The sequence below is a fragment of the Rattus norvegicus genome, chromosome 4, assembly GCF_021556685.1.
Source record: "Rattus norvegicus strain SHRSP/BbbUtx chromosome 4, alternate assembly SHRSP_T2T, whole genome shotgun sequence".
Lineage (NCBI taxonomy): Eukaryota > Metazoa > Chordata > Mammalia > Rodentia > Muridae > Rattus > Rattus norvegicus.
The window spans coordinates 72,050,186-72,067,496 of record NC_141537.1 but is presented as its reverse complement, the minus strand read 5'-3'; the positions used below and the strand labels follow the sequence as shown (position 1 = coordinate 72,067,496).

At 41.4% G+C, this 17,311-nt stretch overlaps 1 long non-coding RNA gene across 3 annotated transcripts in view; it reads right to left on the bottom strand.

Moving 5' to 3' along the window:
- Positions 1-17,311, bottom strand: part of LOC120102261 (uncharacterized) — a 257,361-nt gene that overhangs the window by 197,848 nt on the left and 42,202 nt on the right. The window lies entirely within an intron of this gene.

Here is a 17,311-nt window from a genome sequence, read left to right as displayed (position 1 = left end):
TTTACTCCACAGAATGATATGGGTGCTTTCCTTGTGTTATAGCATACTTCCTGGTATTTGGGTGTCCTGAACTTTACCATCTGTCAAAACAGATGATATCTCTTGTGGAATGGAAAGAATGCTAAGCTTGTTATCCATTGCTTGGTATTTTTTATGTATCTCACTTATTTTTATATTTCAAACTCTTTTCATAGTCATAGAAAGGCCTTCTTGTGGCTGTCACTGCAGACAAAAAGAAAAGCACAGCATGTTGAAGGAATGTAAGTGTGTTTTCCCAATTTTGTAAAATTATGTTTATATGTCTGAAATATTGGCTCTGCTTTTATAGAATATACCTAGACTAGCACTATTCAAAGTGAGAAGTGACTAAAAATAGTAGTGTGTGCTAACTGTATTTATATCTAAGGATCCATAGTGATTTAAATTTTCTTTTTTTATTGAAAATAGATTCTTCTCTAATATAATACCAACCACAGTTTTCCTTTCCTCCACTTGCCCCACCTTCTTGTCCCCACCTCCCTTCTCCCTCAGATACATTCATCTCCATCTCCCTTCAGAAAAGAACAGCCCCCACAGGAGACGATAACCAAACACAACAAAACAAAATGCAATAAGACAAAGAAAAAGCCCTCACACTGAGACTGAACAAGGCAACCAAACAGGAGAAAAGGAGTTTCAATGAGCTAAAGACACATGTGCTCCCATAGTTAGGAGTCCCATGAAAGAAAGAGAGAGAGAGAGAGAGAGAGAGAGAGAGAGAGAGAGAGAGAGAGAGGAAGGAAGGAAGGAAGGAAGGAAGGAAGGAAGGAAGGAAGGAAGGAAGGAAGGAAGGAAGGAAGGAATTCATATGCAGAGGACCTAGTGCAGACTTCTACAGGTCTCTTGCTTGCAGCTTCTGTCTGTGAGCCCATGCATGCATGCCCTGCTTGTTTAATTCAGTGAGCTGTGTTTTCCTGGTGTCCTTCATCCGCTATGACTCCTACAATCTTTCCGCTTGTTCTTCCACCAAATTCACCCAACCCAGTGGGAAGGAACTCATTGGAAATCTTCAATTTAGACTCTGTCTGCATAATGTCTGTCTGTGGGTCTCCACGGGGCTCCCATCCGCTGCCAATGGAAACCTCTCTGATGATGACTGGACAAGGCACTGATCATATTTGTCTTTTGGGGTCTTAATTACCTCATTTAGGATGATTTTTTTTCTAGTTTTATCCATTTGCTTGAAAAGTACAAGATGTCATTTTGTAAAACTTTTTACTGATTCTTTGTAAATGTCACATCATGCACCTCAATTCCATTCATTTCCAAACCCTTCATATCCACCCTTTGCTCTTGTATACTCCTCCCAAAAAAAGAAAAATAAAAAATCGACATTAAAAGCCTCATTGTGCAAGCTCTAGTGTTTATGTAACAGTATGTCCCACAGTATACCATTTGCCCGCAGAGCTTTACTTGCAAAAGTCCAATGTAATGAGTCACTGGGCTGGTTAGAGGCCTCTGGCTTTTTCTACACTGTCCATACAGAATCCTCACTGGGACTCCTCTCACATATCTAGCTGTTACCCTGCGTCATGAAGATCCTGTAGCCTTGGATCTGCATGCCCAGCCCCTTCATGTGCTCCTGCAATTCATAGATAGGGTAGATGTTCTGATGGGACAACTTAGAGCCCTGGACCTGGGCCTGTGTCATAGGTGAACTGGTCTGTCTGCCATACCCACACCACCAAGGAGAGGTCTCCAGCATTGCCCAGGCTAGCTCACCTAATACTAGGTAAGAGGCAGCATCTCTCTTCTGCTCTTCATGCCCTTGGGCCAGCTCACCTGTGCCTTTATCAAAAGCTCTATTGTGCAACCCATGCAAGGTATAGGGCCCACTTTACCAAGTGCTGCAGCTGTCAAGGTGCAGGGATAGCTCTGCACAGCCCTTATATATCAACATGGTCCCAGGAGGGAGCTCAGACCAGGGACATCCTCATGGACTTTGGTGATAATACGAGTCATAGATATCAACACAGATACCTATGGCTGCAGGACCTAGACATGGCCCACAGCAGCAGCATTCGCCAGAACTTCACCATGACCTCAAGTGGGAAGGCAGCAGTGCCTCACTTCATAGCTCTCAAACCCTTCTGCTTTCCTTTCTCTCCCATCTCTTCACCACATTCTTGCACACTGTAGTGGTTCCTGAGGCAGGTAGGCTCCTGGGTGTCCTCTGCGCACCCACCAGTGTCATTTTTTAATAGTTCAGTTATGTATTTCATTATGTAAATGTACCACTTTTTCTTTATCCATTCATTGAGGGATATCTAGAACTAGAATGGGTAGTGAGTGCTAGCTGCAATTATCCCTGGGAAGCCATAGAGATTTTAAAATTTCTTTAAAACATTCTAGTCTTTAAGTTTTCTGCATTAATCACATTATCAAAAAGAGGACATCAACATTTTTATATTGTAAAAAAAATTAGTGATGCTGCTATGACCTTCATTTCTCAGCCAAAATTCAAGTTAAATTGCATTACCAGTATTAGAGCATGAAGAATTGGGACTTTGAGAAACAAATAAAGCTATGGGACAATCCTTCTGTCCTCCCTCTTATGCAGATGACATGAAGCAGAAGAATGACAAGTGAAATCAGCTGTGACAACCTTGAACGCACGGGCACAGGGGAAATTTCCGGAACAGAACACCAATGGCATATGCTCTAAGATCAAAAATCGAATAATGGGACCTCATCTAATTGAAAAGCTTCTGTAAGGCAAAGGACACTGTCATTAGGACAAAATGGCAACCCCCAGATTGGGGAAAGATCTTTACTAACCCTACATCAGATAGAAGGCTAATATCCAAAATATAGAAAGAAATCAAATTAGACTCCAGAGAACCAAATAACCCTATTAAAAAACAGAGAATTCTCAACTGAGAAATCTCACATGGCTGAAAAGCACTTAAAAAAGCTGGTTCAACTGGCAGTCAGCATGTAGAAGAATGCAAATCGATCCATTCTTATCACCCTGTAAAGAGCTCAAGTCCAAGTGGATCAAGGTCCTCCACATAAAACCAGATACACTCAAACTAATAAAATAAAAAGTGAGGAAGAGCCCTGAACACATGGGCACTGGGGGAAATTTCCTGAACAGAACATCAATGGCATATGCTCTAAGATCAAGAATCAGCAAATCAGACTTTATAAAATTGCAAAGCTTCTGTAAGGCATAGGACAGTAACATTAAGACAAAACAGCAACCAACAAGTTAGGAAAAGATCTTTATCAATCCTACATCAGATACAGGGCCAATATCCAATATATACAAAGAACTCAAGAAGTTAGACTCCAGAGAAATCAAAAACCCTATTAAAAAATGGGGTACAGAGCTAAACAAAGAATTTTCCACTGAGGAATGGCTGAAAAGCGCCTAAAGATATGTTCAATATCCTTAGTCATAAGGGAAATGCAAATAAAAACAATTCTGAGATTTCACCTCACACTAGTAAGAATAGTTACGATAAAAAGCTCAGGTGACAACAGATACTGGCGAGGATGTGGAGAAAGAGGAACATTCCTCCATTGTTGGTGGGATTACAAACTGGTACAACCACTCTGGAAATCAGTCTGGAGGTTGCTCAGAAAATTGGACATAGTACTACCTGAGAACCAAGCTATATCACTCGTGGGCATATAACCAAAACATACTCCAACATATGACGAGGACACATGCCCCACTATGATCATAGCAGTCTTATTTATAATAGCCAGAAGCTGGAAAGAACCCAGATGTCCCTCAAGAGAGAAATGGATACAGAAAATGTTGTACATTTACACAGTGGAATACTACTCAGCACTTCCAGTTTCTGGCTGTGGCCCGAATGGCCCTCAGCTGCCTGCTCCCAAATCCCATGGGAGAAAGAGCTGAACACTCAGAAGTGCAGGCAATCCTGAGACTGCAGGGCAGGACACACTGCCACTTCTGCCCACCTTTGCCCATATCCCTGGCCCAAGGGGAAACTGGATAGTGCCTCTGGACACAGGAATATAGGAGCAGTCAAGCGGCAGGAGCCCTTCGGTCTAGATCTGAACTCAGATCTGAACCGAACTGGTAAAACAGCTCCCTGCACCCAAATCCCGTGGGAGTGGGGGTGGGGAGCTAGACCCTCAGAAGTGTGGACACTGCTGTAAAAGCAAAGGAGACTACTCTCTGTCCACATTCCTGACCCAAGAGGAAAACGCCTTGTGCCATCTGTGCCCCCTGTGCACAAGGACCTAGGAAAAGTAGGGGCAGGACCCTTCTAATTGCTGCCCTCACAGAGAGCCGAAAGCCAGCCTTGAAGAGCAACTACACGCCTGAGAGCAGAACACTCTGTTCCTATAACTGGCTGAAAGAAAACAGGAAAACAGGACTACAGGAGTGCATAGGCTCACAGGAGGATAAAGCCACCATCAGAAACAGCAAGACAAGCTAACACCAGAGACAACCTGATGGCAGGAGGCAAGCGCAGGAACCCAAGCAAAAGAAACCAAGACTACTTGACATCATCAGAGCCCAGTTCTCCCACCAAAGCAAATACTGGATATCCAAACACACCAGAAAGTAAGATCTAGATTTAAAATCACATTTTATCATGATGATGGAGGACTTTAAGAAGATTTCCCTTTGGGAAATACAGGACAACGCAAGTAAACAACAAGAAGCCCTTAAAGAGGAAACACAAAAATCCCTTAAAGAACTACTGGGGGAAAAAAAAAACAAACAGGAGAAGGAAATGAACAAAACCATCCAGGAGTTAAAAATGGAAATAGAAACAATAAAGAAAGCACAAGGGGAGACAACGCTGGATACATAAAACCTGGGTAAGAGATCAGAAGTCATAGATGCAAGCATCACCAACAGAATACCAGAGATAGAAGAAGGAGTCTCAGGAGCAGAAGATACCATAGAAAACATTGACACAACAGTCAAAGATAATGAAAAATGGAAAAAGCTACTGATCCAAAACATCCAAGAAATTCAGGACACAATGAGAAGATCAAACCTAAGGATAATAGGTATAGAAGAGAGTGAAGACTCCCAGTTCAAAGGACCAGTAAATATCTTGAACAAAATCATAGAAAAAAACTTCCCTAACCTAAAGAAAGAGATGCCCATAAGCATACAAGAAGCCTACAGAACTCCAAATAGATTGGACCAGAAAAGAAATTCTTTCTGTCACATAATATTCAAAACAACAAATGCACAAAAAAGAGAAAGAATATTAAAAGCAGTAAGGGAAAAATGTTAAGTAACATATAAAGGCAGGCCTATAAGAATTATACCAGACAACTCACCAGAGACTATGAAAGTCAGAAATCCTGGACAAATGTCAGAGACCGTAAGAGAATACAAAGGCTACTATATCCAGCAAAACTCTCAACTAACATTGAGAGAGAAAACAAGATATTCCATGATAAAACTAAATTTACACAATATCTTTCTACAAATCCAGCCCTACAAAGGATATTAGATGGAAAATCCCAACACAAGGAGGCAACAACATAGGAAAAGCAAGAAAGTAGACTTCTTGCAACAAAACCAAAAGAAGAGAAACACGCAAACATAATCCCACCTATAAATGCGAAAATAACAGAAAGCAACAATCACTATTCGTTAATATTTCTCAATATCAATGGACTCCATTCCCCAACAAAAAGACATAGATTAATGAACTGGATACGTAAAGAGGACCCAGCAGTTTGCTGCACACAGCAAACACACCTCAGAGACAAAGACAAACACTACCTCAGAACAAAAGGCTGGAAAACGACTTTCCAATCAAATGGTCCAAAGAAGCAACCTGGAGTAGTCATTCAAATAATGAATAAAATCGACTTTTGACCAAAAGTCATCAGAAAAAAAGATAAAGAAGGATACGTCATATTTATCAAAGAAAAAAATCCACCAAGATGAACTCTCAACCCTAAATATCTATGCTCCAAATACAAGGGCACATACATTCATAAAAGAAACCTTACTAAACCTCAAAGCACACATTGCACCTCACACAATAATAGTAGGAGATTTCAACACCCCACTCTTATCAATGGACAGATCATGGAAAAAGAAATTAAACAGAGACATAGAGAAACTAACAGAAGTTATGAACCAAATGGACTTAACGGATATGTATAGAACATTCCATCCTAAAACAAAAGGATATACCTTCTTCTCAGCACCTCATGGTACCTTCTCCAAAACTGACCATATAAACGGTCACAAAAGAAGCCTCAACAGACACAGGAAGATAGAAATAATGCCATGCATCCTATCAGATCACCATGAACTAAAGCTGGTGTCTTCAATAACAAATATAAGGGAAGAATGCCCACATATACGTGGAAGCTGAACAATGCTCTACTCAATGATAACCTGGTCAAGGAAAAAAATAAAGAAAGAAATTAAAGATTCTTATAATTTAAAGAAAATGAAGGTATAACATACCCAAACTTATGGGACACAATGAAAGCTATGCTAAGAGGAAAACTCATAGCTCTAAGTGCCTGCAGAAAGAAATAGGAGAGGGCATATATCAGCAGCTTGACAGCACACCTAAAAGCTCTAGAACAAAAAATAAAAATAAAAAAATAAAAAAGCAAATACACCCAAGAGGAGTAGAAGGCAGGAAATAATCAAACTCACGGCTAATATCAAACAAATAGGGGGAAAAAAGACTATACAAAGAATCAACAGAACCAGGAGCTGGTTCTTTGAGAAAATCAACAAGATAGATAAACCTTAGCCAGACTAACCAGAGGAAACAGAGAGTGTGTCCAAATTAACAAAATCAGAAATGAAAAGGAAGATATAACAACAGAATCTGAGGAAATTCAAAAAATTATCAAATCCTACTACATAAGCCTATATTCCACAAAACTTGAAAACCTGGGGGAAATGAACTATTTTCTAGACAAATACCAGGTACCAAAGTGAAATCAGGAACAGATAAACCATCTAAACAACCCCATAACTCTTAAAGAAATAGAAGCACTCATTAAAAGTCTCCCAACCAAATAGAGCCCAGGACCACATGGGTTTAGTGCAGAATTCTATCAGACCTTCATAGAAGGCCTAATACCATTACTGTCCAAATTATTCCACAAAATAGAAACATACAGACCACTACCAAATCTTTCCTATGAAGGCACAATTACTCTTATACCTAACCCACGCAAAGGCCCAACAAAGAAAGAGAACTTCAGACCAATTTCCCTTATGAATCAATATTACACAAAAATACTCAATAAAATTCTTACAAACCAAACCCAAGAATACATCAAAACAATCATCCATAATGATCAAGAAGGCTTCATCCCAGGGATGCAGGGATGGTTTAATATATGGAAATCCATTGATATAATCCACTACATAAACAAACTAAAAGATAAAAACCATATGATCATTTCATAAGATGCTGAGAACGCATTTAACAACATTCAATACCACTTCATGATAAAAGTCCTGGAAAGAACATGAATTCAAAGCCCATACCTAAACATAGTAAAAGCCATATACAGCAAACCAATAGCTAACATTAAACTAAATGGAGAGAAACTTGAAGCAATCCCACTAAAATCAGGGACTAGACAAGACTGCCCACTCTCTCCCTACTTATTCAATATAGTTCTTGAAGTCCTAGTCAGAGGAATCAGACAACAAAGGAGGTCAAAGGGAAACAAATTGGAAAGAAAGAAGTCAAAATAACACTATTTGCAGATGATATGATAGTGTACTTAAGTGATCCCAAGTAGTTCTACCAGAGAACTACTAAGCCTGTTAAACACCTTCAGCAAAGTGGCTGGGTATAAAATTAACTCAAATAAATCAGTAGCCTTCCTCGACACAAAAGAGAAACAAGCCAAGAAAGAAATTAGGGAGACGACACCCTTCATAATAGCATAATATAAAATACCTCGGTGTGTCTTCATCCAAGCAAAGGAAGATCTGTATGTCAAGAACTTCAAGTCTCTGAAGAAATAAACTAAAGAAGATTTCTGATGATGGAAAGACATCCCAAGCTCATGGATTGGCAGGATTAACATAAAAAATGGTTATTTTAACAAAAGCAATCTTCAGATTCAATGCAATCCCCAGCAAAACTCAAATTCAATTCTTCATAGAGGTAGAAAGAAAAATTTGCAATTTCATTTGGAATAACAAAAAAACAAGATAGCTAAAACTATTCTCAACAATAAAAGAACTTCTGGGGGAATCACCATCCACGACCTCAAGCAGAATTGCAGAGCAATAGTGATAAAAATAAATAAATAAACAAAACTGTATGGTATTGGTACAGAGACAGGCAGATAGATCAGTGGAATAGAATTGAAGACCCAGAAATGATCCCACACACCTATGGTCACTTGATCTTTGTCAAAGGAGCCAAAACCATCCAATGGAAAAAAGATAGCATTTTCAACAAATGGTGCTAGTTCAACTGGAGGTCAGCCTGTAGAAGAATGTAAATCGATCCATTCTTATCACCATGTACAAAGCTTAAGTCCAAGTGGATCAAGGACCTCCACATCAAACCAAATACACTCAAACTAATAGAAAAAAAGTGGGGAAGAGTCTCAAACTCATGGGCACTGGGGAAAATTTCCTGAACAAAACACCAATGGCTTATACTCTAAGATCAAGAATCGACAAATGGGATCTCATAATACTACAAAGCTTCTGTAAGGCAACAGAAACTGTTGTTAGGACAAAATGGCAACAAACAGATTGGGAAAAGATCTTTACCGATCCTACAAGAGATAGAGGGCTTAGATCCAAAATATACGAAGAACTCAAGAAGTTAGATGGCAGGGAAACAAATAACCCTATTTAAAAACGGGGTTCATGGATGTAGATCTTTCCTGAGAGACACAGCCAGAATATGGCAAATACATAGGCGAATGCCAGCAGCAAACCACTGAACTGAGAATGGGACCCCTGTTGAAGGAATCAGAGAAAGGACTGGAAGAGCTTGAAGGGGCTCGAGACCCCATATGAACAAAAATGCCAACCAACCAGAGCTTCCAGGGACTAAGCCACTACCCAAAGACTATACATGGACTGACCCTGGGCTCCAACCTCATAGGTAGCAATGAATAGCCTAGTAAAAGCACCAGTGGAAGGGGAAGCCCTTGGTCCTGCTAAGACTGAACCCCCAGTGAACATGATTGTTGGGGGGAGGGCGGTAATGGGGAGAGGATGGGGAGGGGAACACCCATATAGAAGGAGAGGGTGAGAGGTTAGGGGGATGTTGCCCGGAAACCGGGAAAGGGAATAACAATTGAAATATAAATAAGAAATACTCAAGTTAATAAAGAAAAAAATGGGGTTCAGAACTAAACAAAGAATTCACAGCTGAGGAATGCCGAATGGCTGAGAAGCACCTAAAGAAATGTTCAACATCTTCAGTCATAAGGAAAATGCAAATCAAAACAACCCTGAGATTCTAGCTCACACCAGTCAGAATAGCTAAGATCAAAAACTCTGGCGACAGCAGATGCTGGCAAGGTTGTGGAGAAAGAGGAACACTCCTCCATTGTTGGTGGGATTGCAGACTGATACAACCATTCTGGAAATCAGTCTGGAGGTTCCTCAGAAAATTGGACATTGCGCTACCTGAGGACCCAGTTATACCTCCCTTGGGCATATACCCACAAGATGCCTCAACATATAAAAAAGACACGTGCTCCACTATGTTCATAGCAGCCTTATTTATAATAGCCAGAAGCTGGAAAGAACCCAGATGCCCTTCCACAGAGGAATGAATACAGAAAATGTGGTACATCTACACAATGGAATACTACTCAGCTATCAAAAACAATGACTTTATGAAATTTGTAGGCAAATGGTTGGAACTGGAAAATATCATCCTGAGTGAGGTAACCCAATCACAGAAAAACACACATGGTATGCACTCATTGATAAGTGGCTATTAGCCCAAATGCTTGAATTACCCTAGATGCACAGAACACATGAAACTCAAGAAGGACGTCCAAAATGTGGATGCTTCACTCCTTCTTTAAAAGGAGAACAAGAATACCCTTTGGAGGAGATAGGGAGACAAAGTTTAGAACAGAGACTGAAGGAACGCCCATTCAGAGCCTGCCCCACATGTGGCCCATACATATACAGCCACCAAACTAGATAAGATGGATGAAGCAAAGAAGTGCAGGCTGACAGGAACCAGATGTAGATCTCTCCTGAGAGACACAGCCAGAATATGGCAAATACCTAGGCAAATGCCGGCAGCAAACCACTGAACTGAGAATGCTACCTCCATTGAAGGAATCAGAGAAAGGACTGGAAGAGCTTGAAGGGGCTTAAGACTCCATATGAACAACAATGCCAACCAACCAGAGCTTCCAGGGACTAAGCCACTAACCAAAGACTATACATGGACTGACCCTGGGCTCCAACTGCATAGTTGAATTGCCTAGTAAGGGCACCAGTGGAGGGGGAAGCCCTTGGTCCTGCCAAGACTGAACCCCCAGTGAACGTGATTGTTGGGGGGAGGGTGGTAATGGGGGGTGGAATGGGGAGGGGAACACCCATAGAGAAGGGAAGGAGGAGGGGTTAGGGGGATGCTTGCCTGGAAACTTGGAAAGGTAATAACTGGAATGTAAATAAGAAATAACCAATTTAATAAACATGGAGGGGAAAAAAAAGGCGAATGCTAGCAGCAAACCACTGAATTGTGAAAGGAACCCCTGTTGGAGGAATTAGAGAAAGGACTGAAAGAGCTGAAGGTGTTTTCAACCCCATAAGAACAACAATGCCAACCAACCAGAGCTTTCTGGGACTAAACCACTACCCAAAGACTATACATGGACTGACCCATGGCTCCAACTGCATATGTAGCAAAGGATGACCTTGCTGGGTACCAATAGAAGGAGAAGCCCTTGGTCCTGCTAAGGTTGGACCCCCAGTGTAGGGAATTGTCAGGGGGAGTCGTAAGGGGGTGAGGATGGGGAGGGGAACACCCTTATAGAAGGAGATGGGGTGTTAAAGGGCTGATGGACAGGAAACTGGGAAAGGGAATAACATTTGAAATATACACAAACAATACCCAATTTTTAAAAAATGGAAAAAAATAAATAAATGAAAACTAAAAATTTAAAAAAATGACTTCAAGAAATTCATAGGCAAATGGATGGAACTATAAAATATCATCCTAAGTGAAGTAACCCAATCACTAAAAGTCACCCATGATATGCACTCACTGGTAAGTGGATATTAGCCCAAAAAGTCAGATTACCCAAGAAACAATTTACAGACCACATGAAACTCCAGAAGAAGGAAGACCAAAGTGTGGATGCTTCTGTCCTTCTTAGGAAGGGGAACAGGAGGAAATAAAAAGTGTGGAGCAGAGACTGAAGGAAACGTCATCCAAAGACTGCCCCCCATGGGGATCCATCCCACATGCAGTCTCCAAGCCCAGTCACTACTGGGGATGCCAAGAAGTGCATGCTGACAGGAGCCTGATATAGCGGTCTCCTGAGAGTCTCTGCCAGAGCCTGACAAATACAGAAGTGGATGCTCTCAGCCAACCATTGGACTGAGAACAGGTCCACAATGGAGGAATTAGAGAAAGGACTGAAGGAGCTGAAGGGGTTTGCAACCCCATAGGAAGAACAACATCAACCAACCAGACACCCCAGAGCTCCTGGGAAGTAAACCACCAACCAGAGAGTACACATTGAGGAACTCTTGGCTCCAGCTGCTTATTATCAGAGGATGGCCTGGTCAGGCATCATTGGGAAGAAAGGCCCTTGGTCCTGGTGAAGGCTCGATGCCCCTGTAAAGGGCGGGAAGGTGGGAGAGAGTGGGTAGGTGGGTGGGAGAAGCAGGCGGAGGGGGGTTGGGATAGGGTGTTTCCAGAGGAGAAACCAAGAAAGGGGGATAATATTTGAATTGGAAATAAAGAAAATATTAAATAAATAAATAAATAAATAAATAAATAAATAAATAAATAAATAAATAAATGACTTCAGGAAACTCCCTGGCAAGTGGAGGGAACTAGAAAATATCACCCTGAGTGAGGTAACCCAGACACAAAAGAACACACACGACATGCACTCATTCACAATTCCCATGATACAGCACACAGACCATATGGCGCTTAGAAGGAAGGAAGAACAGGGTGTGGATGCTTCAGCCCCGCATTGAGGGGGGAACAGAATTATAGTGGGAGGTGGAGGAGGAGAGGAGGGGGAGGAAATAGAGGGGCCAGTATCAGGTACAGGAGGGGACAGGAGAAAGGTACAGTGTCAGGAAATCAAATAAAAATATGTAGCAGGGGGGATGAGGAAATGGGGATACTGGAGGGTCACAGATGCCAGGGAAAGAAGATACTCCCATGACCCAACAGGGATGATTTTAGCAGAGAATGGGAGATAGAACCTGTAGAGATCACCTTCAGTAAATAGGCACAGCCCTTATGGTGGGATGTGGCCACTCACCCATCTCTGGTTTTTTTTTAACCCAGAAATGTTCCTGTCCAAAGGAATAACATGGACAAAAAAATGGAGCAGAGACTGAAGGAAGGGCCATCTGGGGACTGCCCCACCTGGAATCCATCCTGTCTGCAGACACCAAACCAGACACTGTTGCCATTGCCAAAAGGCTTGCTGACAGGAACGTGGTATAGCCGCTCCTTAGGAGGTTCAGCCAGTAACTGACCAATGCCTATGTGTATGCTTGGAGCCAACCATCAGACTGTGCTCAGGGACCCTCAAAGGGGAGCTGACAGAAGAACTGGAGGAGCTGAGAAGGATTGCAACCCCACAGGAAGAGCATCAGCTGGCCAGACCACCCAGTGCTGCCGGGGACTAGACCACCAACCAAGGAGTGTACAGGAGGAATCCATGGCTCCAGACATGTATGTAGCAGAGGATGGCCTAGTCTGACATCAATGGGAGGGGAGGCCCTTGGTCCTGTGGAAGTTAGATGCACCAGCAGGAGATACTGGAGGAGTGGGTCAGGAGATGAGGGTGTGTGGGAGGAGGAACACCATGGTGGATGGAAAGGGGAGGGAGGAGAGGGAGGTTGTGAAATGGGGAGCTTGTGGAAGGGTAACAGGGAAGTGGGATATCATTTGAGATGTAAACAAATGGAATTATTAATAAGAAACAAAGAAACAAAGAAGCTCTCCCCAGAAGAGGAACTCAGAACTTCAGTCTAAGACTTCTTGGCCTCCAGGGTGGAAGTAAAATAAATGTCTGTTGTCTATAAATTACTCAGTTTTATGTATTTCTCATAGCAGTAGGAATGGAGCAAATCTGGTGTATTTAACAAAGACTGAATGGCCCTGTCCCCTAAACAACCTTCTCCTTGGCAAAGCTCTGTGTGCTGATGAGGGTGATTCAGGGGCTGCTGAAGGTGTCGCCTGTAGAACATCTCACTCTGTTTCTAAATTAGGAGTGAGAGATTGGGTTTACATCTGGCTGTGATCGATGACTCTATTCTGTTACGAATTCTCTGGTCCTGGCCCCACAGATTCCCTAAGTTCATAGAAGCCATTCACAGATTACAAATTGAGACTGAAGTCAGGAAGCCTCTTAAAGGTTTAGCAACTTGACTTCTCAGGGTTACGTCATGACTGGTTGTTTTCTTACCAGGGTGATCAGGAAAACAGAGGGGAAATAAGGTACACTCCATAAAGGGTGACAACTTCAAAAACAAGGGCAAAAGCAATAGGGACTAACAACAATATGGGTCAAAAACAGTGGTTCCAGGGCTGACCCAGGCTGGAGGGAAGGTGCCAGGAGCAGTGTTTTCATTGGAATTTCTAGATTGTGTGCTTTATAGTAGACTTAAAGGACACCACCCAATGTTTAAATAAGCAAGCAAATGTGGACAGAGAAGTAATGAAAATATCTCAAGGTTTTGATCAGTTTTACTTAAGAATGAATGCTCTCTATTGATGTGAGGGCAGGGATCATGTACCCCAAACTCAGTGGCTTTGCGGCCCTTTTGATATGAGAGAACCATAGCTAGCCTTAGGTACCTTCTAGAGGAAAACAGGACACAGAAATATGTGCATGCCCACACCACCTTAGGAACTTTCCAGAATCTTGAAGTGGTGCTCCACAAAGCAGTGTCCAAGATGCTCCCCACATCTGAAGGACTTTGTGGTTCCTACATACTGGGTACTCTGCAATGTTACCCTCTTCGCAGCTTCAGTTAAATTTTTTCTAAAAACTAATTACATATTATATTTTAAAACAATACATATGCATATATGTATATATGTATAACCAGCAATGTCTACAAATAATTCTATTTATTGTGACTCTCAATCCTTCCTTAAAAAGTGTTCATCACCATCCAACTTCTGATTCTCAAAAAGATTTGCACAAAGAATGTTTGCTGAATACAGTGTAAAAGTCTGACTCATTTGAACACATGCTACAGTATAGACATGGTTCTGAGTCCTACAATAAACACATCATTCTCCAAATGGACAAGCACGATTTCCTTCGACTCCCACATAGCAACACAAAAGAGTATCTATCCTGTGGCTGAGGGTTGGCTGCTTTTCCTTTTTGAGATAATCTTGATCTCTGGCCACATCTTTTGGAGCAGATGCTTTCAATATCTAGTAATCTGAGGAAACTGGCTTGGTAAATCCTCTGATAAAGTTATGACAGCGGAAGCAGAGAAGCCCTCATCTCGCTGGGAGATATTTTATCTTCTTGATTTTCTTTATATACTTCTGAGTATACTCCACATACTCCTGAGGTGTCTATGCATGTGGCTCCAGAGCAACGATGTTTTACTTCGGAAATTAAGACTGGAGAATCAGGAGTTGTAGTTCACCCTGGGCTACGCAAGACCCTATCTCAGAAGGAAAAATGTAAGGAGCCAATGAGATAGCTCAGCAGTTAATGACAGTTGCTGCCACACCTGATGTCCTGAGAGTAATCCCCCAGACCAATACAACGAGAGAAGAAAACTGACTCTTGAAAATTGTCTGGTGTGTACCCTGGTGGCCTCCATATAAACACAAAATAAGTAAGTATAGTAAAATTTAAATAAAGTGAAAAGTATTTAAAATTTAAGAAGGAAAATAACCATGGCATAATGATTGCCTGTAATACCAGCATTTAGGAAATAGAGACAGGCAGATCCCAAGTTTAAGACCATCATGAGTTGTGTAGTGGGACTTTCTGACACGTAAATATACATATACTCATACATATATACATACATAAATACATACATACATATGTATGTGCATATGCATGTGCATATGTATATGTATTTGCATACATAAAACAGTCTTTTTGTTGAGACCCTGAAATCTCATCTCGGTTCTGAAGGTTGAGGATGACTTTCTGGGAGCAATTATAATAACCACAATAATAAATTAACAACTCAGTGACCATAAGGAATGCTTCTACACCTACACACAAGGCACTGGATCTAACTTAAGAAAGTCAGCTTTCCCCAGCTTCGTAAAGATTCTTTAAATATATTAAAAAGGGGGTTAGAAAACCAGACTTCTTCTAACTATAAATCTCTAAACTGCCTATTTTTCTTTCTCTTTGAAACTTCCCACCATTAGGGACAGTACAGTCAGGCATTGCTTAACAATGGGGAGATTTTCTGAGAAATGAGTCACTGAGCAGTTTCATCTGGCATTTGCCTCCCAGAGTACACTCACCCAAGCCTGCATGGTGCAGGCAGTCCCTCCGCACAGCCTCCTGATGCAATCAGGAAATGTGGCAAATGAAGATGTGTAAAGCTGTGGTGGGGAGAATGTGCATACTGTCTTACTGTAAGCTTCTATAGACAGGAGTACACTCTAAAGGAACAGGAAAGCATATAGCATAGTAACGATATAAATCAGTAGCACAGTCTTTGGTTTTCATTAGCATGTATTACTTATTTACATAATTGTGCTGATTACTTCTATGACTAGCAATTCACCAGGTGTGTTTATACCAGCATTCCCACAAACATGTGAGTAATCCTTTGTGTTATAATTCCCCTATGAACTTTTTAGTTTCTTTATATTATGAGACCTCCATCATATCCATAGTCCATTGCTGATGAGACTGCAATACTGTATCATACATTGAGTTCTTTCTGCATCAGGATTAGGTAGGACCTGCTTTCAATGATGACCCAAGTCATAACAATCCAAAGAGTTTGTCAGCAGAGCAGAGAGCCATGAAGCTCAAATTTTAGTTCTAAATCCTTTATCTCTTTCTCTCTCACTTGAGCTGGCAAGATGCCTCAGTAGGCAGAGTACTTTGTCGTACAAGTATAAAGGTCTGAGTCCAAATTCCTGAGCTTGCATAAGTGCCATGTAGATGTGTAGACCTTTCTGCAATCCTAACACTTGGAAAGTGGAGATAGGAGATCCCCACCCTGAACCAAGCTGGACAATTAAACTATGTGAATCAGTGATTTCTGGGTTCAAGTAAGAAACTCTGACTCAATATAAGGAGAACAGTGATTAAGGAAGACATTAAACATAAGACTCTGGCCTCCATATGTAGATAGAAACATGTGCCACACATGACGCCATGCACACAGAGAGAGACAGAGACAGAGAGGGAGCATATTTTAGTTCTGATACAAAAGGTAGAAAAATCTATTAGCAAAGACATAATTTTCCATTTTAAAAGTCATCACCAAATGCAAAATAGTGATTAGTGATACTATATAAATATTCTATCTTAACAAATTATTCAATCACTTATAAAATCATTTCATTCACAGGACAAGAAACAAAAATTGAAGTACTCAGGAATGACTGGCCACCACCACAGTCCCTGCATCCTCAGACCTGACTCTATCCTTATCAAACAGAATAAGTCTTATTTACATTTGGAAGTTCTGTCAGTCAGCTCAGCTTACTGAAGTTCAAAACCACATTCAAGCTGCTCACTGCTAAAGCCCACTGTCAAGTCTTTTATCCACAGCCATTTCAAACCCATGACAGAAGCCAACACCAGGAGAAGAAGCAGAAGAAACATCCTATTGCTCTCAGCCTCACAGTTCTGCTCTGACTTCAAAGGCCCAGCTTGCTTCACAGTTCTCCTCCCACTTAGGGGCCCATTCAGATGGCTCTCTTCTGCAGAATACCCATTTTCACCTGAGTGATTTACACAAGAGGAGCCAGTGAGGCAAACCATGAACACTGAGGCCTAAAAGATCATGATGGCATTAGGAAATGTCAAACCAGATAAATTGTCATAAGAAATGGATGGAAATTCTCCAAGATACAGTATCTGAACAAACAGAATTTGCAGCAACATATTATAAATAGATCATGCTAGG